Source organism: Armigeres subalbatus, chromosome 3, assembly GCF_024139115.2.
Source record: "Armigeres subalbatus isolate Guangzhou_Male chromosome 3, GZ_Asu_2, whole genome shotgun sequence".
NCBI classification, from domain to species: domain Eukaryota; kingdom Metazoa; phylum Arthropoda; class Insecta; order Diptera; family Culicidae; genus Armigeres; species Armigeres subalbatus.
In genome coordinates, this window is record NC_085141.1 from 357,020,799 (window position 1) to 357,044,315 (window position 23,517).

The 23,517-nt window shown below is 42.4% G+C and overlaps 1 protein-coding gene and 1 pseudogene across 5 annotated transcripts in view; both read left to right on the forward strand.

The window, feature by feature from the left end:
* LOC134226160 (ras-related protein Rap-2a) overlaps nt 1-23,517 on the forward strand; it is a 486,525-nt gene that overhangs the window by 429,202 nt on the left and 33,806 nt on the right. The window lies entirely within an intron of this gene.
* On the forward strand, nt 3,527-22,436 carry LOC134221385 (serine/arginine-rich splicing factor 4-like; annotated as a pseudogene).

Genomic DNA, 23,517 nt, shown 5'->3' on the forward strand with positions numbered 1-23,517 from the left:
AAATTGATTAACATTGATTCTAGTTTAAAAAAATACTTTAGAAGCATTTGAAAAAAGGGATTCATATCTTCCTTTTCCATATGCCGGAAAAATGCATCCTTTGAAGAAAGAATCGCACAAGACAAAGTATGTTTGAGCAATATGTTTCTACCTCCTGAAGAGTGTTCTTCATTGAATTTTATTGTCTTTTCCGCAACATTTCGTAACATTTTTGTTGAGAATATATCAGCGTCACTTCAAGGTACAGGAAACTTATAATTATTGAAAAAATATCAGCGTCAGTTCAAGACATAGTAGAAATATTGTGATTTTTAGGGGAATTTGGGCAAAATGGGCACTTTAAAGCGATCTGACCAGCACGAAACCCCTCGCAATCGATTAATCACACGTTTTCCCTTCAGGAAACATCTACTTTCTGGAAATTTTGCAGCGTCAGCTGGAGTAATTGAATTTCGAGCCTTTTGCTTTTGAAAATCCCCAGTGTGCATTGTCGCGTAAAAAGTTGGATATCTCTTTCGAATCGATAAGTAATTTCAATTGTATTTGATATCCTTTTGGTCTTTTCAACGGTTAAAAGTTAAAAGAAAATCTGTAGCAGAAAAAAACGATGAAAGCAAATTGAAAACTAATTTTCGTGCTGGTTTTCGTCAACAAAATAAGTCATCAGTTTGGTGTCATACAATTTAGAAATCTACAGCAAAATGAAATCAAAAGATGTAATCAATCGCGGAAATTATAATTTGAAAGCAATTCATGATTTCAGTTTGATATCGACGTCCAAATATGTTTTCCATTTGCTCTATTTATGTTATACCTAAGATTTTGCTCGAGAACAGGGTGAGCACTGAGAAATATGCCATAGCTCAGCAAAGACTGCATAATGTCTTGGTTGTAACGATTTCCGGAATTCAGGCAAACCGGGATGCTTTGCTAGTACGGAAAACAACATTCATATCTAATTATGCTTTCATTTGATAAAGAATATCACTGAGTCGAGAAATGTTTGATTCGGGTTTTCAACAATTAGAACTGCTACAAGTTATTTTGATAGTAAAATTGGGTAATTTTTCAAAGGCTTGGTGCAAATTGGCAGAACCCCGACCATTAATACCTCATGCAATTGTAGAAAATTGCAATCATATTGATAATATCCACATTTGAAAACCTGGTGATATTCTGTTGTTGGAAATCTCATGAGGCAGCTCTTAGGGAGAACGCATTACGCGTTGGCTAATCAGCATTCTGATATGGACAGTGGGTGGACACGGAGCCGCTCTTTACATTTGTCGGTTTGTTATATCTAAATGTTACATGAGACAATGGAACGTGTATATTTTATATTCATATTTGTCTGACAGTTTTTCACGAAACCTGTAGTTGTGATGAAAAATATTCTTCGACATCTGCACACAACCATTATTCGTGCATATTTCTACCGATTTTTTATTATTATTTTATTTAATCATCCATCCATCATGAATCTATTTTGTTGATAATTGCCCTCGCAGTCGTTCGCACCGACCATCACTTTTCCGAAAGTAAAAAGCGTCCAGTATTTTATGTCTAATATTTCGTAATACTAAACGATCATAGTACATACATCAACAATGTTCATGCAACCAGTCTATAATAATTTAAGCTCAAAACAACGTTTTTCTAATCTATTTTTCTATTCTTTTCAGGTACGTTCCCCTTATGATTTTTTAGTTGACAAATGTTCCAAGTAAGTAGGTTATGAAAAATACTCCAATGAACAACTTATGCATCTGTCGTGCAAGAATGTTTCAAAATAGAACAAATTTTCTTTCATGCGAAAATGAAGCCATCCTTGGCTGGAGCCCAAGTACGGAGACATCAAAGGAACATCGCTAGAAAACATTCGATTCTCGTTCTGCTTCGTAAGGCACATTATTGTTGAACTGACGACACCGTTTCCACCAGCTGACCTAAAAACGTCTAATGCACGCTATACCCAACCCGGAACGGCGCCATCCTCTTTGGCAAGCTTTTTAAACGAACACACAGCGCAAAGTGGTAACAGTTCTAATGGGATTAGCAATTGTTAAGAAATGTGAATTACGTGTGCTGTTGAAGCTTTGAAAAACTGAACAACCCGTCTAGCAGCGATAGTTTATATCTTGCTGGAACAATATCCGCTTGAATGGAAAGATTCCTAGCTCCTTTGCACAAAGACGGCAAAATGCTCATTTTCACCATTGTAAATTTATTAACACAATCAGGAATCAACGCATCAATCCAAAACACCAGTGCCACTCAAAGTCAATAACTTCAGCACATCCTCAAACAATCACTCGAAGCGCACCAACTCTTATCGTCGAGCACACATTTCCGATTGCTGTCACACCGCAGTCATAGATTAACGACCGGCTCGTAAAACCCGACAGTGTTATACGGCTCCTCAATCAAATGTCCATTCCACGAGTCTAGCCTGCCTCTGCCTGCCTGCCCGCCACCGACCAATCGATTGCGCCAATTCAAAGAAGAACGCGTCTGCCTGGTTGGATTTGCAGCTCATCTCGTCAGTGCCGATAAAAGTAAACTCTTCCGTCATCTTCTTCGACCGGAATCCAATCAGCTATGGTTTGAGTCTGGCCGGCCGACACATTTTACGACACCGTCAGCAAATGGAACCGAGCTGGCCGTTCGGTCGTCCTCGAATTCACGGTCCTCCCCCAATTTAATAAGCTTCTCTTCGGTTGGACAAAATCGATACAGGGGATCAAATCCTAATCAAAAGCGAAACAGCGAAAAAGGCTAAATCGTTCAACGTAATCCTTCGTCGCGTCGTCATTGTCGTTGTCGGTGCCTTTTGTTTGACCAGGAATCCTTTTTCTGTTTGCTCCACCATCCATTGATGGTGCGGTCCTTGAAACTGATAAGGGTCATCCTTGAATCCCCTGTGGCGTTTTTCTTCGAATATGTTGGGCTTGTCCGGCTGTATAACTGTTCGTCGATTTGAACTTTCAATAAGAAGTACAGATTGTTGAAGAGGGTCTTTTAAAACTTCGATCAGGAGGAAAAACTTCACTTCGTTTAATTAAATGTGTTTAAGATCTTATAAATCCAATGTTGTGAAATATCGTTTGCAGTCGGCTTGACAAATACGCTGAAATATTTTCCGAAAAGATTAATTGAAATTTGTATGTCGTTCCTTTCCTTCATTACGAAAGCATTGAAGCGTTGCATCGCAACACGTAGTATGGTTGCACACTGAATTTTAAGACTATGTAGTAATATTCTACAAAAAGGACACGCGCGTCACAGATTTCGAATTCGATACTGACCGTTAAATCTGCCTAGACGACCATTCCCGGTAAAATTGTTAAAATGTTAGCCCCACTGAATTTTACAACACCTGAAATTAAATCATTCTGACGCCATAAAAAGTTCACTAATGCCACGAGGCAACAGCCCAAAATCGAGCAATCAAACAAAAACCGACCGTTCGTGACCTTTTAATCCTTTGCTCGGTGGTTGCGAACGATTGTGTGGCAAATGCCGCGACATGACAGCCGAAGGGAAAAGCGGCAGCCAACGGAAGCATTTTGCCAGCGCTCCGTTCGGAGGAGAGCCATATCCGACACCGCCGACGATAAAACCGTCGTCGATAGTAAACCCTTCCATTTTATGACCATTTAGAATTTACTACCGACCGGATGGAGTGAATCGCCAATGTCAACGGGACCAATCGGTGCGAAATGGTATTTATGGCGGTACGAAAAAAAAATACCTCGAGACTCCTTGTTTACACATCAACGGGATCAATTCAAAGTGGCGAAAAGAAGGTCAACCAAATGAGTGGGATTGGTTTTTATAACATAGAGGAAACGTTGAAGTTAACGCAAGTTATGCAAACGTTGTTGGGCGCCAATATGTGACATGAAATAGCGCTCTCCATTCTGAATGGCAGGCCTAAAGTGGAATGTGTGGTCAACTTCGCCAAGAAAATATCACAAAAAGGCAAGAAAGATTGCCATTTTATGTTTCCCGGCAGTCATGTATTCAAGGTGTAAATATGCTTCTGAGTAAACAACAATTACCTCTGTACCTTTCGCTGTTGTCGCTCGTCGTTGTTGTCGTTGGTCGGAGGCGCGCGGCAGCAGCACCCGCGTGATGAGGTGTATCAAGACTAAATTACCCATAAAATATGGGAGGACACACGTGGTGGAAAGCAAGGTGGGTCCATTTTCACTTTCGTGCACCCGTGTAGCAACAAATACTGGCCAGGTAGGTACACCTTCGTATATTTTTCCGGATCGTTTTGGAAGGATGGTTATAGAGTTGTTTTACGAGGCTGGTGTGTACCAGAAGCGAAATTGACCGCCACCGACCGTCATCGGTGTGGCTGCTGTGGCATGCCTTCGTTGGTGTGTGTCCCCCAACATTGGGGAGCTGTGTTGGTTGTGTTGAAGACCTTCGGGCTATGCCATTAAGTACACATTTATATCGTTTACCGGAACGGGCGTTTGCGCTTGAATGTTATTGCCTGCCTGGAGAGCATTTCGATGTTTTTCCGCACCTGCAACGTCGTTGATGAATTTCTAATATGATTTGAGCGGGCTTTCGGGAGGACACGAATTCGCAAAAAAATAAACATTCAAAGGCTATGAGTTGTGCATTGAAATTCAATTCAAAATTACAAGCAAAAGGAACAATTATTTCAGATACAATTCAGAGAAAAATCACAATAGTTATTATTATTATTGTCTTCATTAACGAGACTTTAAATACAGTTCTAATTTACATCCATTTCTAAATCCAACTCGAAACTATTTAAACATAAATAGAGTTTTCAATTTCAACATATTTTCAATATTTTAACATAATTTTCAATTTAAACGAACTCTGTATTTAATTAAATCTCGAACAAAATTTTTGTTCATCCAAATCAAATCCAACTATGGTTACAACAACAAGATAATATTTGATAAATTATTCATACGACCAATCCAAATACATATAAGAAGCACAGGGGTGAGCAGAGGGTTAGAAGCAGAGGGGTGTAAGTGACATTTTGGTGAAATTTGAGTTGATTATGTACAACAAAAAATGCCTTGGTTTTAGAGTTATCTGTAAAACATGTGATATTTCTCAAAAAATTAGTAATTTTTTGAACTTCCATACGATTTGTATGGAATGAAAAAATATTGAGAAACTATTTTTCTCAAAACTAAGTTTTTGTCACTTACAGCCCTTTTGCGTTTCAGCTCCTCAAATCTGTTTTTTTTTGTCTTTATCGAGACTTTCAGCCCAAGGCTGGCTCGTCTCGAAATCTGTTATTCTGAATATCAATCCAAAACCAAATTCAAATCTGAATATAGATCAAATCCCAAATTAAAGATCAATTTCGACTCTATGTCCACCACCACTATTAATTTTCACCGCTTTTTATGTAACACAACGAGTTATAATTTTGTTCAATTAATAACATATTTAGTAATATTTTTGTTAAAACTAGAAGAGATTTTGTTACAATTTTTGTTATTTTAACTACTAATGGTACATGTTTTATAACAACCGCTGTTATAAAAAACTGCTGTAACAGAATAACAAGGTCTGATATAAATCTGTTACTATCTACTGGTCGGGTAAGCCGAGAGCTCAAGTCCAAATCGAAGCCGAGTCCATGTGCAGGGATATAGCTCTGTCCAAATCCAATTCAAAGTCTTATCCAAGTCCTGAAACAAGTTGTTTTTCTTGTCCATAAGTCCAAAAACAAGTTGAAATTGGGCTTTTTAGGGGTATTAAGATTTCTACATATCTTGATTCTATTATGAAAACGGAGCCCAAATCCGAAATTTCATGATTTTAGCCGATATGGGCCGAACTGTTCACCTGTGAGCTAACAGCCAAGCCAACCAGTTTCCAAAAACTTTTAAAATGGATATTAAACATCACATTTATGAGTGTGAAAAAATAAAAAAATCAACATATTTTTGAAAATTAAAAAAAAAAACAATTATCGACCATGGAGGAATCTAAGACTCTGACTCCAACTCAAATTTCAAGTCCAAAACAAAAACAAGCTAATGATAAAAAAATTATGTTGAGCTTTTTAGTGGAATGTTTTCACCTGTCATAAGACGAGTTTAAACAATCCCATTGAATTTCACCACTTAATTGTATCTTGACAGATACGTATTTCGACCTCAACAGTAAGGCCGTCTTCAGTGTCTCGTACGTCTCGTAAGTCGAGTCAAGTACGAGACACTGAAGACGGCCTTACTGTTGAGGTCGAAATACGTATCTGTCAAGATACAATTAAGTGGTGGAATTCAATGGGATTGTTTAAACTCGTCTTATGACAGGTGAACAAGCTAATGTTTTATTTTGAGTCAAAGACCAAGTCCACGTCTCACTCCGAGTTTAAATCAATGTTTTAATCTGAGTAATGTCTTAGTCTGAGTCTAAGTCCAAGTCCAAATCCAAATCAATGTCTTCATTCGAGTTTAAGTCAAAGTCCAAGTCCATGTCTTTAACCGAGTCCAACTCCAAGTCCAGTCCAATGTTGAAGTCAAAGTCTAAGTCAAAGTCCAATTCCAATTCAAGTTCAATCCATGTCCAAGACAAAGCCCAAGGCCAAGTCTAATAAGGAGTCGAAGTCTATGCCCAAGACCAAGTCTAATTAAAAGTCCAAGTTCAAGTCTAAGTCTAAGTTCAAGTCCAATCCCATGCGCATTGTGCAAATGCAAATCCATGTTTTAATTCTAGTTCAAGTCCAAGTCTTAGTCCATGTGTTAATCCGAATCTAAGTCTCAGTCCAAGGTTTCATTTAAGTCCAAGTCCAAGTTCGAGTCCAAGTCGAAGTCCAAGTCCAAATACAAGTCCAGGTCCAAGTGTTCACGACAAAAGTAGCAGTCAAACCAACTACTATTTTTCAGAGCTATAAGTTAATTAATCACTCCAGTCTGAGCTATCGACACCCCAGGAATTCCTTCGCCGAGAAGGAATTAGCCGATCATCCTTGGCATTCCGAAGAGGAATTGGCTGTTCAGCAGGGATCCTCAACCGAAGGATTGGCCTCATCATTCGACTGTCCGTGATCGGACACCAAGTTCAGGTCGAAGTCCAAGATAACGTCCAAAGCCAAGTCCTAGTCAAGGTTCCAAGTTCTAGTCCAAGTCCAAGTCCAATTCTAAGTTCAGGTTACAGTCCATCCAAGTCCAAAGTCAATTCCAAGTTCTAGTCCAAGTCCAAATCCAAGCCCAGGTCCAAGTCGAAGTCCAAGTTCAAGTCCAAGTCCAAGTTCAGGTCCAAATCTATCTAAGTCTTAATCTAGGCTCAGGTTCAAATCCAAGTCCAAGTTCAAATTTAGGTTCAGGTCCAGAGTTCAGACCCAAGTCCAAGTTCTTGTCCAAGTATATGTTCAAGTTCAAATCCAATTCCAAGTTCAAGTGCAGGTCCAAATCCATTCAAGTCCAAATCTAAGTCCAAATCCAAGTCCAAGCCTAAGCCGAAGTCCAAGTTCAAGTCCAAATCCAAGTCCAAATCCAAAGCCAATTTCAAGTTCTAGTCCAGGTCCAAGTCCAAGTCCAGGTACAGGTCTAGGTCCAGGTTCAAGTCCAAGTCCATATCCAAGCTCAAGTTCAAGTCCAAGTCCAAATCCAAGTCCAAGTTCAGGTCCAAGTCCATCCATGTTCAAATCCAAGTCCAAGTCTAAGTCCAAGTTTGTGCTTAAGTTCAAGCTCAAGTCAAATCCAAGTCCAAGTCCAAATCTAGGTTCTGGTCCAGATCAAATTCTAAATCTAAGTCCATGTCCATACCCAAGTTCAAGTCCATGTCCAAGTCCAATTCCAAATTCAAGGTCCAAGTATATTCAAGTCCAAATCAAGTCCATGCCCAAGTCCAAGCCCAAGTTCAAGTCCAAGTCCAAGTCCAGAGACAATACCAAGTTCTAGTCCAGGTTCAGGGCCAAGTCCAAGTTCAAGTCCAATTCCAAGTCCAAAGCCAAACCCAAGTCCAACTTCTAGTCCAGGTCCAGGTCAGAGTCCAAGTCCAAGTTGAAGTCCAAGCCCATGTCCAAATCTAGGTTCAGGTACAAGTCCAAGTCATTCATTCATTTCATTTATTTAGTTTACGTCTAAACAGATAACACTGAATCAACAATTTGACGCCACAATACACGGTTCGAGGCCGCATCTCTCCATCCTCGAATACGCCCCACGCTCGCCAAGTCGTTTTGCACCTGGTCTGCCCATCTCGCTCGCTGCGCTCCATGCCGTCTCGTACCTGCCGGATCGGAAGCGAACACCATCTTTGCAGGGTTGCTGTCCGGCATTCTTGCAACATGTCCTGCCCATCGTACCCTTCCGGCTTTAGCTACCTTCTGGATACTGGGTTCGCCGTAGAGTTGGGCGAGCTCATGGTTCATTCTTCGCCGCCACACACCGTCTTCTTGCACACCGCCAAAGATGGTCCTAAGCACCCGTCTCTCGAATACCCCGAGTGCTTACAAGTCCTCCTCGAGCATTGTCCATGTTTCATGTCCGTAGAGGACAACCGGTCTTATAAGTGTCTTGTACATGACACATTTGGTGCGGTGGCGAATGTTTTTCGACCGCAGTTTCTTCTGGAGCCCGTAGTAGGCCCGACTTCCACAGATGATGCGCCTTCGTATTTCACGACTAACGTTGTTGTCAGCCGTTAGCAAGGATCCGAGGTAGACGAATTCCTCGATCACCTCGAAGGTATCCCCGTCTATCGTAACACTGCTTCCCAGGCGGGCCCTGTCGCGTTCGGTTCCGCCCACAAGCATGTACTTTGTCTTTGACGCATTCACCACCAGTTCAACTTTTGTTGCTTCACGTTTCAGGCGGGTGTACAGTTCTGCCACCTTTGCAAATGTTCGGCCGACAATGTCCATGTCATCCGCGAAACAAATAAATTGACTGGATCTGTTGAAAATCGTACCCCGGCTGTTACACCCGGCTCTCCGCATGACACCTTCTAGCGCAATGTTGAACAACAGGCACGAAAGTCCATCACCTTGGCTTAGTCCCCGGCGCGATTCGAACGAACTGGAGTGTTCGCCCGAAATCTTCACACAGTTTTGCACACCATCCACCGTTGCTTTGATCAGTCTGGTAAGCTTCCCAGGGAAGCTGTTCTCGTCCATAATTTTCCATAGCTCTACGCGGTCTATACTGTCGTATGCAGCCTTGAAATCAATGAACAGATGGTGCGTTGGGACCTGGTATTCACGGCATTTTTGAAGGATTTGCCGTACAGTAAAGATCTGGTCCGTTGTCGAGTGGCCGTCAACGAAGCCGGCTTGATAACTTCCCACGAACTCATTCACTAATGGTGACAGACGACGGAAGATGATCTGGGATATCACTTTGTAGGGGGCATTAAGGATGGCGATCGCTCGAAAGTTCTCACACTCCAGCTTGTCGCCTTTCTTGTAGATTGGGCATATAACCCCTTCCTTCCACTCCTCCGGTAGCTGTTCAGTTTCCCAGATTCTGACTATCAATTTGTGCAGGCAAGTGGCTAGCTTTTCCGGGGCCATCTTGATGAGCTCAGCTCCGATACCATCCTTACCAGCTGCTTTATTGGTCTTTAGCTGTTGAATGGCATCCTTAACTTCCCTCAATGGCATCCTCACTGCCTGTACTCTCAGCGCCATTCAGATGTTCCTCGTAGTGCTGCTTCCACCTTTCGATCACCACACGTTCGTCCGTCAAAATGCTCCCATCCTTATCCCGGCACATTTCGGCTCGCGGCACGAAGCCTTTGCGGGATGCGTTAAGCTTCTGATAGAACTTGCGTGTATCTTGAGAACGGTACAGCTGTTCCATCTCCTCGCATTCCGCTTCTTCCAGGCGGCGTTTCTTCTCATGAAAAAGGCGGGTCTGCTGTCTCCGCTTCCGTCTATAACGTTCCACGTTCTGCCGGGTACCTTGCTGCAGCGCGACCGCCCGCGCTGCGTCCTTCTCCTCCAGAATCTGTCTGCATTCTTCGTCGAACCAATCGTTCCGTCGACTTCGACCCATATACCCGACGTTGTTCTCCGCTGCGTCGTTAATGGCTGCTTTAACTGTACTCCAGCAGTCCTCAAGAGGGGCCCCATCGAGCTCACCCTCTTCCGGCAACGCTGCCTCGAGATGATGCGCGTATGCAGTGGCGACATCAGGTTGCTTCAGTCGCTCTAGGTCGTACCGCGGCGGTCGTCGGTACCGAACATTGTTGATGACGGATAGTTTTGGGCGCAGTTTAACCATCACCAGATAGTGGTCAGAGTCGATGTTAGCGCCACGATATGTCCTGACGTCGATAAGGTCGGAGAAGTGCCGTCCATCAATCAGAACGTGGTCGATTTGTGATTCTGTCTGCAGTGGTGATCTCCAGGTGTACCGATACGGGAGGCTGTGTTGGAAGTAGGTGCTGCGAATGGCCATATTCTTGGAGGCGGCGAAATCAATTTGTCGTAGGCCGTTTTCGTTCGTCAGCCGTTGAGCGCTGAACTTTCCAATAGTCGGTCTAAACTCCTCCTCTTGGCCAACCTGAGCGTTCAAATCTCCTATGATGATTTTGACGTCGTGACTTGGGCAGCTGTCGTACTCACGTTCCAGCTGCGCGTAGAATGCGTCCTTATCATCATCAGTGCTTCCGGAGTGTGGGCTATGGACGTTGATTATGCTGAAGTAGAAGAACCGGCCTTTGATCCTCAACCTGCACATTCTTTCATTGATCGGCCACCACCCGATCACGCGCCTTTGCATATCGCCCATCACTATGAAAGCTGTTCCCAGCTCGTGTGTGTTGCCGCAGCTCTGGTAGATGGTATGATTACCTCTAAACGTTCGCACCATTGATCTTGATCCCTTCCAACAAACCTCCTGCAGCGCTACGATGCCGAATCCACGGTCCTTGAGCACATCAGCGAGTATGCGTGTGCTCCCGATGAAGTTGAGAGATTTGCAGTTGTTTAAGAGGTGAGCCAGCCTAGGGCTGCAAACCTCTATAATAAAGATAAAAAAAAAAAAAAAAAAGATTTGCAGTTCCACGAACCGAGTTTCCAATCGCTAGTCCCTTTTCGTCGCAGTGGTCTTCGCCGATGGTTTCGGTCCGTACTCTCTTGTTGATTGTTCGTTGCATGAGTTTTTTTTTTGGCTGGCTTGCAGGGCCTGACACCAAACCCCCTAAATTTCCGGAGGACCATTCTTCCTTATTTCCGGTGGACCATGGTGCACAGTTTCACTTAGAGTCCCTCGCTGGCACTCGGACGATGATCAGCCGCCCCTAACATGGAGAACAGACGCTGTTGTGAGCCGATCCTGACATGGAGAACAGACGCTCAATAAGATTTGCACCTCCGGAGAGGAGCAAACCCCCGCTTCCCTGTCAGCATACGACCATAGTTCCCACCGGGGTTGGTTACCCGATCTTCCCTAAGGTTGCTCGTATCCCGGCCAGCACCGCGGGGAGGTAGGGATAGGAGTTGCTGGGTAAGAGGCTAAGGACCGCGAGATGGGGTCAATTTTATTCCTTCAGGTACGCGAAGTACCAATGGTATGCTTTACCCAGCATTTGCCGTGCCACAAGTCCAAGTCAAGCCCAAAACCAAATTCAAGTCCAAGTCCATCCAAGTTCAAATCCAAGTCCAAGTTCAAGTTTAATTCCAAGTCCGATACAGATTCAAGTGTAAGTCCAAAGCCAATTCCAAGTTCAAGCCCAAGTCCAAATACAAGTCCAAGTCCAAGTTCAAGTCCAAGATCAAGTATATTCAAGTCCAAATCAAGTCCATGCCCAAGTCCAAGCCCAAGTCCATATCCAAGTCCAAAGACAATACCAAGTTCTAGTCCAGGTTCAGGTCCAAGTCCAAGTTCAAGTCCAAGTCCAAACCCAAGACCAAGTTCAAATCCAAACCCAAGTTAAAGTTCTAGTCCAGGTCCAGGTCTAAGTTCAAGTCCAAGCCCAAGTCCAAATCTAGGTTCAGGTTCAAATCAAGCCCAAAACCAAATTCAAGTCCAAGTCCATCCAAGTTCAAATCCAAGTCCAAGTTCAAGTTTAATTCCAAGTCCGAATCCAGATTCAAGTGTAAGTCCAAAGCCAATTCCAAGTTCTAGCCCAAGTCCAAATCCAAGTCCAAGTCCAAGTCCAAGTTCAAGTCCAAGATCAAGTATATTCAAGTCCAAATCAAGTCCATGCCCAAGTCCAAGCCCAAGTCCATATCCAAGTCCAAAGACAATATCAAGTTCTAGTCCAGGTTCAGGTCCAAGTCCAAGTTCAAGTCCAAGTCCAAGTCCAAAGCCAAGACCAAGTTCAAATCCAAACCCAAGTTAAAGTTCTAGTCCAGGTCCAGGTCTAAGTTCAAGTCCAAGCCCATGTCCAAATCTAGGTTCAGGTACAAGTCAAGTCCAAATCCAAATTCAAGTCCAAGTCCATCCAAGTTCAAATCCAAGTCCAAGTTCAAGCTGAATTCCAAGTCTGAATCCAGATTCAAGTCCAAGTCCAAAGCCAATTCCAAGTCCAAGTCCAAATACAAGTCCAAGTCCAAGTTCAAGTCCAAGGCCAAGTCCAAATCTAGGTTTAGGTCCAAATTCAAGCCAAAGCCCAGTAAGTAAAAAGTGAGAAGTGAGAAATTGGAAGTGAGTAATGAGAAGTGAGAAGTTGTTACTGGGAAATGAGAAAAGAGAAGTGAATAGTAATAAGTAGTTAGAAATTAGAAGTGAGAAATGCGATGTTCGAAGCTGGTAGTGAGATGCGAATATTGCGAAATAAGGGGTCGTACACTAATTACGTATGTTACGACGGGAATTCATCCCGTCGTGTTCGTTTTCGGACGATGGACAGAAACGTGTTTTCCAGTGTTGCGTTCCGCCAGGCACTCGAAACTGGAAACATTTATTAACAATAATTAATTACAAATATAACAACGGACAAGCACTTTCACTGTTGGCTTCATCCAGACGTCAGTACAGTACGGATAATTAATACAAAATTCTTCATACAAAGATAATCAAATCTACAGTGAGGTCTGGACATATTGGTACGAGCGAACAACGTAAGCACTTAGGGGGGAAGGGGAGGTCTGCCATTTTCTTACGTTACATATAAATAAAAAAAATATGTGTATGGGAAAAATCTCACATGGGGAGAGGGGGGGAAAGAAAAAAGGTTAAAAAGTAAGAAAAAAAAGGAAGAAAGAAAAAGAGATAAGGAAGAAGGAAGAAAGGACACAGAAGACGAAGAAGAAGGAGGAAGAAGGAAAAGAAGTACGAAGAAGGGAAAAGGAAAAAAAATAAAGAAAACAGGAGTTGATTTTAACACTTCCAACTTATAACTTCTTACATCTTACTTACTTTTCACTGCACCTCTCACTTCTTATTCCTCACTTCTAACTTCAAACTTCACATTTCTCTCTCCGCACTGCTTATTTGCCAAACGTCATTCATCCAAACGACCCGTTCGTTACATGATTGCAACAGCCGCTAAAAAAGCCTACACGTTCACCAATGGTTTTCGGATGAAAATTTTTAGTTTTTAAAAGGCACTAATTTGATACTGTTTCTCAAAACAAAATATTTTTAATGCATTTCGGCGCCTTTAAATTGAAACTCTCTGCATCAATGGAACTGACTAAAAATGTTCAGCTTAGCTTAGCTCAGCTTGATTGACTGCACTCATCGTAGTTGCTAGTCGTGATTGGCCGAGAAACAACAAATACGCACAGTTCACCAATTCAGTAGTTTTCTTGGGATTATAAAGCTATTCTAACTGTACATGCTTCGGAGTTTCTTTAATTCATGACCAATAACGATTCCGGACACGTCCTCACAGTCAATAAATATGAGGGGAGGAAAATTAGCTCGACACTCATTGGAACAAGTGACCGAGAAATCCTTTGCATCTCCACTATACTGCAAAAAAAATAGTATGTTATTTATAAATAATTATTTCTTTTGAACGACATGCCATATTCATGATGATACAAAGTCGGAAAAGTAACGCGTGTCTAACGTATTTTCCCGGAGACTGATTCGATATCTTAACTAATTTACGACGACAAAAACACGCGCTGTACTTACTTTTTCGATGGCTACTGCCTCAAAGGGACTGACTGAAAATATTCATTCTAAAAAGGCTACGAAGGTCATCAGGAGGAACATTTTAAAACATGTTGGGGCGATTACTTATTCATTTATCCTTACTTCCTTCAGAAAAACATGTTTTTGAAACCCAAGTCCATACTCCAAGTCCAACTACCAATTCTTCAGATACAAAAAATATTCACTCTAAGATTCAGGAAGTGAAAAGAAAAAGAAATTTGATTTTTGTAAAACGCATTTCATATTATGATTTTTAGTAAAAAAAAATAGAAACTCGTTCTTAGTGGACGAAATTTCCTGCGAACTGAAATATGTTTAATGTATGACACCTTTAAGTTTAAGTTTATTAAGGAAACAAAAATGTCTTAAAACAGCGTCAAAGCTAAATTATTATCCCAAGGACAATAATTCGAGAGCTATTTCGGGCGCATCTCCAAAGAATGCGACGCAACGGAGGTGCAATAATGAGATTTGTGCGTTGCTTCCGTAGTGAGTGTTGTGCCCTTGAAAACGCGAGTGAATTTTGTTTTGAATTCCGGGAGGCTTGTCCTTAAAGCTTTCTCATAAGACGGAAATTCTGTCGATGAATTTATTCGTTTCAAATATATGGAGCCTTAAAATTAAAACTAAAAGCTGAATGTTCTCAGACAAACGCTCAACTCATTTCTCACGCCTCAGAGCAACACACCAACTAAAAAAGTAGTATAAAAGAATGTACTTTACAGAACCCAAGTAACCAATAAGCACTCCAATTCGTCAAATAGACCATAAAGTGCTACTTCAATGTTTATAAGATTTTGAATAGCCGTATATTGGCCTTATATGGCGATTTGGCGAATTGGAGTGCTTATTGTGCTTATTGGTTACTTGGGAATCCTTTCTAACTTCCCCAAAACAAAAAAAATAATTTGGGTAACAAGTTTAGTTTGAAATCCAAACCCAGATCCAAACGAAATGTTCCTACACAAATCGTCGGATAAATCTCCAGGCATTCCAGCTATTATGAACGTTCCACTATCGTTAAACTAAGGACCACTGGAGTACTTCCAATGCTTACTTCCAAGTGCCTCATCTCACATTTACCGAGAAGTAGACCTCCACACTGTCCCCAAACCACGACCAACGACCCTGAAACGCACCCAGTTCGTGATGAAATCAAATTTCGTTTCTGGTAGCACTACTCGTTACTGCAGTTGACTCCGAGCAGCAAAGGAAAGCTTTGATTTTTGTTTTCGCATTTATCTGTAGGTATGACTCTTCACAGACAGAAAAGGATCGTCCGAGTGGGGAAGCCTTTTGTCGAACGAAGCAGTTTACTGTCAGAAGTTAGTTGGCATGCCAGTAGCATCATTATAGTTTTTTTTTTCAATTTCGACGTTCGTCTGATTGAAACCCATATCCCCCCTTCCCCAACATCTTGAGAGGGTTCTTCTTCAGGATCCGAGAGAAGTTCGATCCGATCTCCACCCGGGTTGATTGTTATTTTATTGCATTTCTGTGCTCGGTTGGTTGACGCAGTGAAAGCGAGGTGAATTGACACACGAGTGTTCCCCGCACAGATACTCAGAGGTGCATCCCGGTGGCATTGTGGCCCGGGCGGGAAGGAAAGTGGATTCTCCTTCCTGTCGATGTTGTGTGCTATATGCCAGAGGAGAGGGATTTGATAGAAGCATGTGATGGCTCCGTTACAAGGACTTGTATCCTGTGTATTTTGCGAAAACATGTCAAGTCGACCTGGAGTGCATCGAAACGGAGCGGAAGGAATGCATTCCAAAGTTCATTGGGTGGAATTCTCTCTGGCCGTGATGGGTGTGCGTGGCAGTAGGGAATGACTGTGGCCGATGATGGGTGCAGGATGCCAAGAGGAACTTGTTACCACTGCTAATAATGTGCTGCTCCTTTCTTTGCCGATGTAAGGCGAACACGGTCTTTGTTGTCTGGGCTGCTGCCGGGAAGTAGATGTTGAAGCACACTGCTTCTAAAGAGTTGATGGAATGACAGGAAATAGTTTTTTTTTGCTTTTTTCTAATAAGGTTTTCTTTATATTCATGCTGAAGGAGTTGATAATTAGAAAAAGCAACGCCAGAGAATGTTCTCATCTAACCTTATTTTTCATTACTATTCAAATGTATTCAAAGCAGGTGTAGTGCAAGTCCAGATGGACGTAAACTTAATTGATTTTAAAGTTGGAACGGAACCACGGAACCTCCGTGGACAATTTGATTTCAACTCTGGATCACATTCTTGGGATACTTTTTCGCTGATATAATATACACTGGAGTCGGTTTTACGCGGGGATACGTTCCGCGTAAATCAAAACCGCGTAAATCCCAAAAACAGCGTAAAAAACGACTTCACTAAAATCGTTTTTTTTTGTGGCTTTCACGTGTTTCCGACCCTTTTTAAAAACCGCGTATAAAAACTTTTGAAAAAAATCCGCGTAAAATAAAACCGCGTAAATCCCGAGAATCGCGTAGAAAAAAACCGCGTAAAAAACGACTTTTAATAAAAAACGTTTTGCCTTTCTCGTACAACAAAGTTGAACCGAAAGGCTATCATTTCACTCCGAAAACGAACTTTTTATAGAAACCCCTGAGACCCATAGTATTATATACCAATCGACTCAGCTCGACGAGCTGAGCACATGTCTGTCTGTCCGTGTGTATGTGTGTGTGTATGTGTGTGCACAAAAGCTATAAAAAACATTAGACAACTTTATGTATAGTAATCCTTTACCGATTTTCTCGCAACAAGTTTCATTCGACAGGGGACAAAGCCTTGTTGATCACTATTGAATTTTATGACGATCTGTCATTGCGTATAAAAGTTATGAAGAAAATGGTACATCGGACCATAGAAACCCCATATAAGGTTGGTGTCTTAACTAAATGCGAGAAAGGCACCACCAACGCTAGGTGGATTAATCTGGTTTTTTTTTGCTATTTTCACGCGTAACCAAAGGTCTGTCGACCTGTTTCAAATATGGTGCATGCTCTTTGTGGTACATAGAATAGAATGTGAATAAAAAATAACTTCTTGGCCATCCAAGAAATTCCTGCAGTAAGGCCTTTTGATCTACACGCGTAACCAAAGGTCTGTCGACCTGTTTCAAATATGGTGCATGCTCTTTGTGGTACATAGAATAAAATGTGAATGAAGAATAACTTCTTGGCCATCCAAGAAATTCCTGGAGTAAGGCCTTTTGATCTACACGCGTAACCAAAGGTCTGTCGACCTGTTTCAAATATGGTGCATGCTCTTTGTGGTACATAGTATAGAATGTGTATGAAGAATAACTTCTTGGCTATCAAAAAAAATCCTTAAGTAAGGCTTTAAGATCTACACGCGTAACCAAAGGTCTGTCGACCTGTTTCATATATGGTACATGTTCCTTATTGTAGATAGTATATGATGTGACACAGCATAGTTTCTTGTCTCTCCAAGAAATTTCTGTAGCAAGGCCTTTCGATCTACACGCGTAAACAAAGATCTGTCAACCTGTTTCAAATAAATTGCTTGCTCCTTGTGGTACATGGAATAAATTCCGAGTGACAATAGTCACGTAAATAACGACCCAAGCCAGGGACGTTGTACGGGTCGGACAGGAGAGCGACATCGGTAATCGACTCCGAGACCGACGGCCACATCAGCTGCTGGGCAGATGCACAGTGGTTAAGGTTCAACTGTGTTGCTTGCGTGGCTTCTTCTTGTTTTCCTCTCCGATGGGACACGGAGGTCCACCCATAACGTGATTATATGCTTGCTTTTTGCTGGTGCTGATGGACACTTTGGTATCTTATCGCATTCCTGCGCCTTGTGCCCTTCTCAACCACAATGACGACGCAGGTTGCTACGGTCTGGGCCCTTAAAGTCCTATGTCCCGACTCTAAGCACCAATAGTACTAGTCCAGTTTGCTTTTGGGCTTACTGACCAGTCGATTTCAACATCCCTCGCTCCATTAACTAGGGTAGGCTAGCTGCGTGCCAAATAGACGACCTTTGTACCGCACTGCTCTCTGACGGTAGAGACGACGTCGTCCGCGTTCGTGACCTCGTCCAGTTGCTTGCACTGGAAGGTCACTTCCGTCCCCAACGACCTCACCTCGGCGCCGTCACCCAATATGAGTTGCAGCAACCTATGTGAAGTATGTGTTCTGCTAGGGTTGGGCCAGTCGTCCCGCTAGCTCCACGTTTCAGCACCAAGATCATTTCACCAGTCTTGGTGCGTCTGACGCTTCGAGCGTCCTATTCCAGCGCCAAATGCTTTTCGGTCACCTGCATCGACGTCAGCGTACTTATGATTATCGGTTTTGAGCAGCAAGGCCTCTACTCTGTCCTTAACTTTCTTTGCGGGTCGAAGTACGCTCGACTTCCGCTTTGAGCTACTGACCAGCTGCCAGGGATTTTCGGTCTCCGCCTTCTCGGGTCAACACCCTTCGGGCATCACTACATCCCGATCTGCTCCTTCAAGACGACATTTGTCCTACTGTCGCCTACTGCTTGGCTTTGCTCTGAGCACCTTCGCTGGTTTGCTGCCTGAGCCGTTTTTGGTTAGGCGCAATATTTTCCTTGTTGGCCGTCAGGGCGAAATCAATCGCCTCTTCTGCCATAGTCGATGTTCCAAGGAAGGAGAAGGCCTCAGTTGTGGCACCTTTGTCGGCCTTCTCGCTTCTCCCGGGTGGCTGATAAAAGTGTCCTGTTCTAGTCTTATGTTTGGCCTGTCGCTTGCGAACTCAATAATATTATCGAGTTACTCGACGACCACCCACATCCCGGGTAGTGGCCTAAATATTGTACCCAAATCGGAAAGTAGTCTAGATTATAGACACTGTAGGTTCTATAGACGAGCTGAGGCGAAGACGAGGGTAGCCAAACGAACTCTCAACTAGTGTAGCTAAACAATCATGACTTACAATCCAAGCAATGAAACGTGTGACGTCAAATTCGCGTGGTACACTTCTCCCTTCTAACTTCTTACATCTCCCATCTTTATTTCATTTTTCACATTTTACATCCCACTTCTCACTTTTCATTTCTCGCCTCTCACTTCTCACTTCTCAACTTTTTGCTTCTCACCTCTCAAATCACCATCAAACACCTCAATTCTCCCTTCTAACTTCTCTCTTGTCCCTTCTCACTTCTAACATCTTACAAATTGCTTTTTATTTCTTACTCTTCACTTCTCCTAACTCACTTCTCACATCTCACTTCTCTCCATTCACTTCTCGGCTTCCACTTATCACTTCTCGTTTCTCACTTCTCACATCTTACATCTCACTTCTCGTATCAAATGTCTCACTTCTCACTTCTAAATCTCACTTCTCACTTGTAACTTCTCATTTCTCGGCTCTCACTTTTCACATATCACATCTTTATCTCATTTCTCACTTCTCACTATTCACTTCTCACCTATCACTTTGCACTTCTTGCACCTCAATTCTCACTTCTCACTTCTTACTTCCCACTCCCCACTTCTATCTTCTTGCCTTCCCTTGCCTTCACATCTTACTACTTTTCATTTCTCGCACCTCACTTCTCCCATCTCACTGCTCTCATCCCAGTTTTCTTCATTCAATTCTGGCTTCTTACTTCTCACTTCTCGCTTCTCACTTCTCACATCTTACTTCTCGTATTGAATTTCTCACTTCTCATTTGTCGCTTCCAACCTATTTCTCGGCTCTCGAATCTCGTTTCTCACTTCTCACATCTTACATCTCACTTCTCGTATTGAATTTCTCACTTTTCAATTTCAATTCTCATTTGTCGCTTCCAACTCATTTATCGGCTCTCACTTATCACTTTTCGTTTCTCACTTCTCGCTTCTCACATCTTACACTTCACTTCTCGTATCGAATTTTTCACTTCTAAATCTCACTTCTCACTTATAGCTTCTCATTTCTCGACTCTCACTTCTCATTTTTCAAATCTTACATATTTCTCACTTCACACTATTCACTTCTCGCCTCTCACTTCTGACTTCCCGCGTCTCACTTTTCACTTCTCACTTCTCACTTCTCGCTCCCCACTTCTTACTTCTCACTTCTCGCTTCTTACTTCTCACTTCTAATTTCTCATTTCTGCCTTCCCACTTCTCCCTTCTTGTTTCTCACTTCTTACATCTTACATATTACTTCTCACTTCTCCTTTCTCACTTCTGATTTCCTACATCTCACTTCTCACTTTTCACTTTTCAAAAATCACTTTCCACTACTCACCTTTTACTTCTCACTACTCGCATATGATTCCTTACTTCACACTTCCCAAATCTCACATTTAACTGATTGCTACCATTTTCTTACTTATCATTTCTCCCTATTTATTTCTCACTTCTCACTTCGCACATCTCATTTCTCATCCACTTTTTACTTCTTCTTTCTCGCTTCTCATTTTTTGTTTCTCGGGTCACACCACTCGTTTCTTACTTCTCATTATTCACTGCTTACTCCTCACTTCTCACTTTACACTACTTACTTCACACTTCTCATTTTTCCTATTTCTCTCTTCTCGCTTCTCACTTTTTCTATCTTAAATCTCACTTATCGTATCTAATCTCTCATTTGTCACTTCTCACTTCTCACTTTCTTCTTTTTACTTACCGCTTCTCGCTTCTCAGTTTTCCCTTCTCACATCTCACATGTTTATCTCATTACTCACTTCTCACTATTCACTTCTCGGCTCTCACTTGCCACTTCTCATTTCTTCTTTCTTATTTCTCACTTCTCGCTCTCTCACTTCACTTTCCTCACTTCTCCCTTCTTGCTTCTCACTTCTCACAAATTATTTCTCATTTCTCACTTATCACTTCTCACATCTCACAAATTATTTCTCACTTCTCATTTCTCCCATATCACTTCTCAATTCTCACCTGTCACCTCTCACATCTCACTTCTCACTATTCACTTCTCGCTTCTCACTTATTACTTCTCACTTCTCACTTCCTCACTTCTCACTTCCTCACTTCTCGCTTCTCACTTCACACTTCTCGCTTCTTACTTCTTACTTCTCCCTTCTCCCTTCTTGCTACTCACTTCTCACATCTCACATATTACACCTTTTTTCTCATTTCTCACTTCTGACTTCTACCTTCTCACTTCTCATTCGGCCTAACGGTTGTGGCCAAATGACCGTCGGAACTGACGGCCTTCGCTCTAATAACCCAGCATCGTACCTCCATTAAATATTCTAAGTGTTTTCCCAAAAAAAGGACTTTTTTTGAAAACCGCGTAAAATACGAAATCCGCGTAAAAAACGACTTTTGTAAAAATCGATAAAAAATCAACTTTTTACAATTTTCACGTGATTTCAAGATTTTTTTCGAAAAATCGCGTAAAAAATTAAAACCGCGTAAATTCCAAAATCCGCGTAAAAAAAGTCGCGTAAAAAGCGACCCGCGTAAAAAGAGACCCCAGTGTAATTATATCGGGCCTTCCTTAGCCGTGCGGTAAGACGCGCGGCTACAAAGCAAGACCATGCTGAGGGTGGCTGGGTTCGATTCCCGGTGCCGGTCTAGGCAATTTTCGGATTGGAAATTGTCTCGACTTCCCTGGGCATAAAAGTATAATCGTGTTAGCCTCATGATATACGAATGCAAAAATGGTAACTTGGCTTAGAAACCTCGCAGTTAACAACTGTGGAAGTGCTTAATGAACACTATGCTGCGAGGCGGCTCTGTCCCAGTGTGGGGATGTAATGCCAATAAGAAGAAGAAGAAGAATATAATTGAAAATGCGATAGTCAGCAAAAGCCATAATGATGGGAGATTAGAAATTGTATTTGCCAGAGAATTGCTCCTCTCTTTACATTGAATCTGCATTATTGGAATAGCAATTTACAATGCTTTTTTTTTATTCGTATATTTATTTGGTAGGCACTCTGTGTTCTTAACCGCTGCTGTACCATGATCTACTGTAGTACTCTGCTGTACAGAGTCCACACAGAATCTATTTTTAGATGTCCATAATTCGTTATTGTTGTCGTTGCCAGTCCATAGCATCGTGAGTCCATTGTGTTCATGTGGTGAATCCAGTGATCGTTGCTTTGTTCGGTTGCCATTAATGGATGAACGTTGGAGGAATGCCTCCGAGAAGAACCGTTTTGTCAGTCGTCATCAGTCGCCGTTTCGGTGAGGCGCGTTCCCCAAAACGCCACTGTACGGACTGCGCTTCTGGCGACTGACAAAGGTTTGGTGGAGGGGCTGGGAATCGAACCCATGACCATTCGCTTATGAGGCGAACGTGTAGCCAACTACGCTACGGGACCCCCCTTTACAATGCTATTCTAATCAAAAATATATACCTTTAAAACTTTCCAGACAGTTCGGTCATCGTGTCACAGGCTGCACAGTCCAAAAACCTGAATTGATGTAAATACAATTTAGAGATTTGCGCCGCCACTGCAGAAAATTTTGCATCAGGCAACTGCCGAAAATAAGACAAATAAGACAAATAAGACAAATAAGACAAATAAGACAAATAAGACAAATAAGACAAATAAGACAAATAAGACAAATAAGGCGTGACGAAGCCTTCGAACAAAATTATGCAAAAACCTCCTCCGATGTTTTTAGGACCCGCCGCACATCTCTAATTCGATTCGGCACTGAAGTCCCTCTGAACACATCCCATCTATGCTCCCGATTCAGGTGAGCAGCATTTTAAGTTGTTACCTCCATTTATCCCTTCACCACAAAGCCATTCTCCGGTAGGGCGGCACGACCCGCCAACGACGACGTTGAGCAAAACTTTATCACTAAACCGGACTTTGACTGGCTCGGACGGAGCCGTATGCCTTCGCTCCGAAACGTCTGAACCGAAAATTTATTAATATTTTCCGAGGACATTGTAAGTTTCTGAAGTTTTCAATTAGCAGTATTTGTCTAGCGATCCCGCCCCTGGAAGGTGGAAAAGTTAAAAATACCTCCCCTCGCCCTGTACCCCGTTTGGAAGTGGACAGAAACTGGCGAACGATGCGGCGGCAAGCAGGCCGACTGTGGCCAACAAAGCACCGATTGAAGAAAGTGCGAATGCGTCCACTTCAGAGTAAACCTGGGCTGGATCGGATTGGAGCAGATGTGGTCGTTCCTTGGCCGGCGGGCCAAACCTGGGCCAAGAAACCGCCGGAAAGGCTTATGGCGGGCGAACGAGGGTACTTTGCTGTTGAAGTAGTTTTCAAAACTAATTATGGATAACAATGGCAAAGTAGGTACTACGAAAGTTGTGTGGCGATGATGATGATGATGATGATAGTGATGATGATACGGGCTCGGAAAAGGATGTTTGAGTATTTCGTTTTATTTTTCTGATTTTTTTCTAGACTGACATGTGGAGAGAATCTCAGTTAGGTTTTTCTTTTAGTCACAGGAACAACTTACTTAATGTAGAAACGGCAAACAAAGTCAGTTTGGTGATTTCAACATGCTATTCTAGACTCCAACATGCAGTGT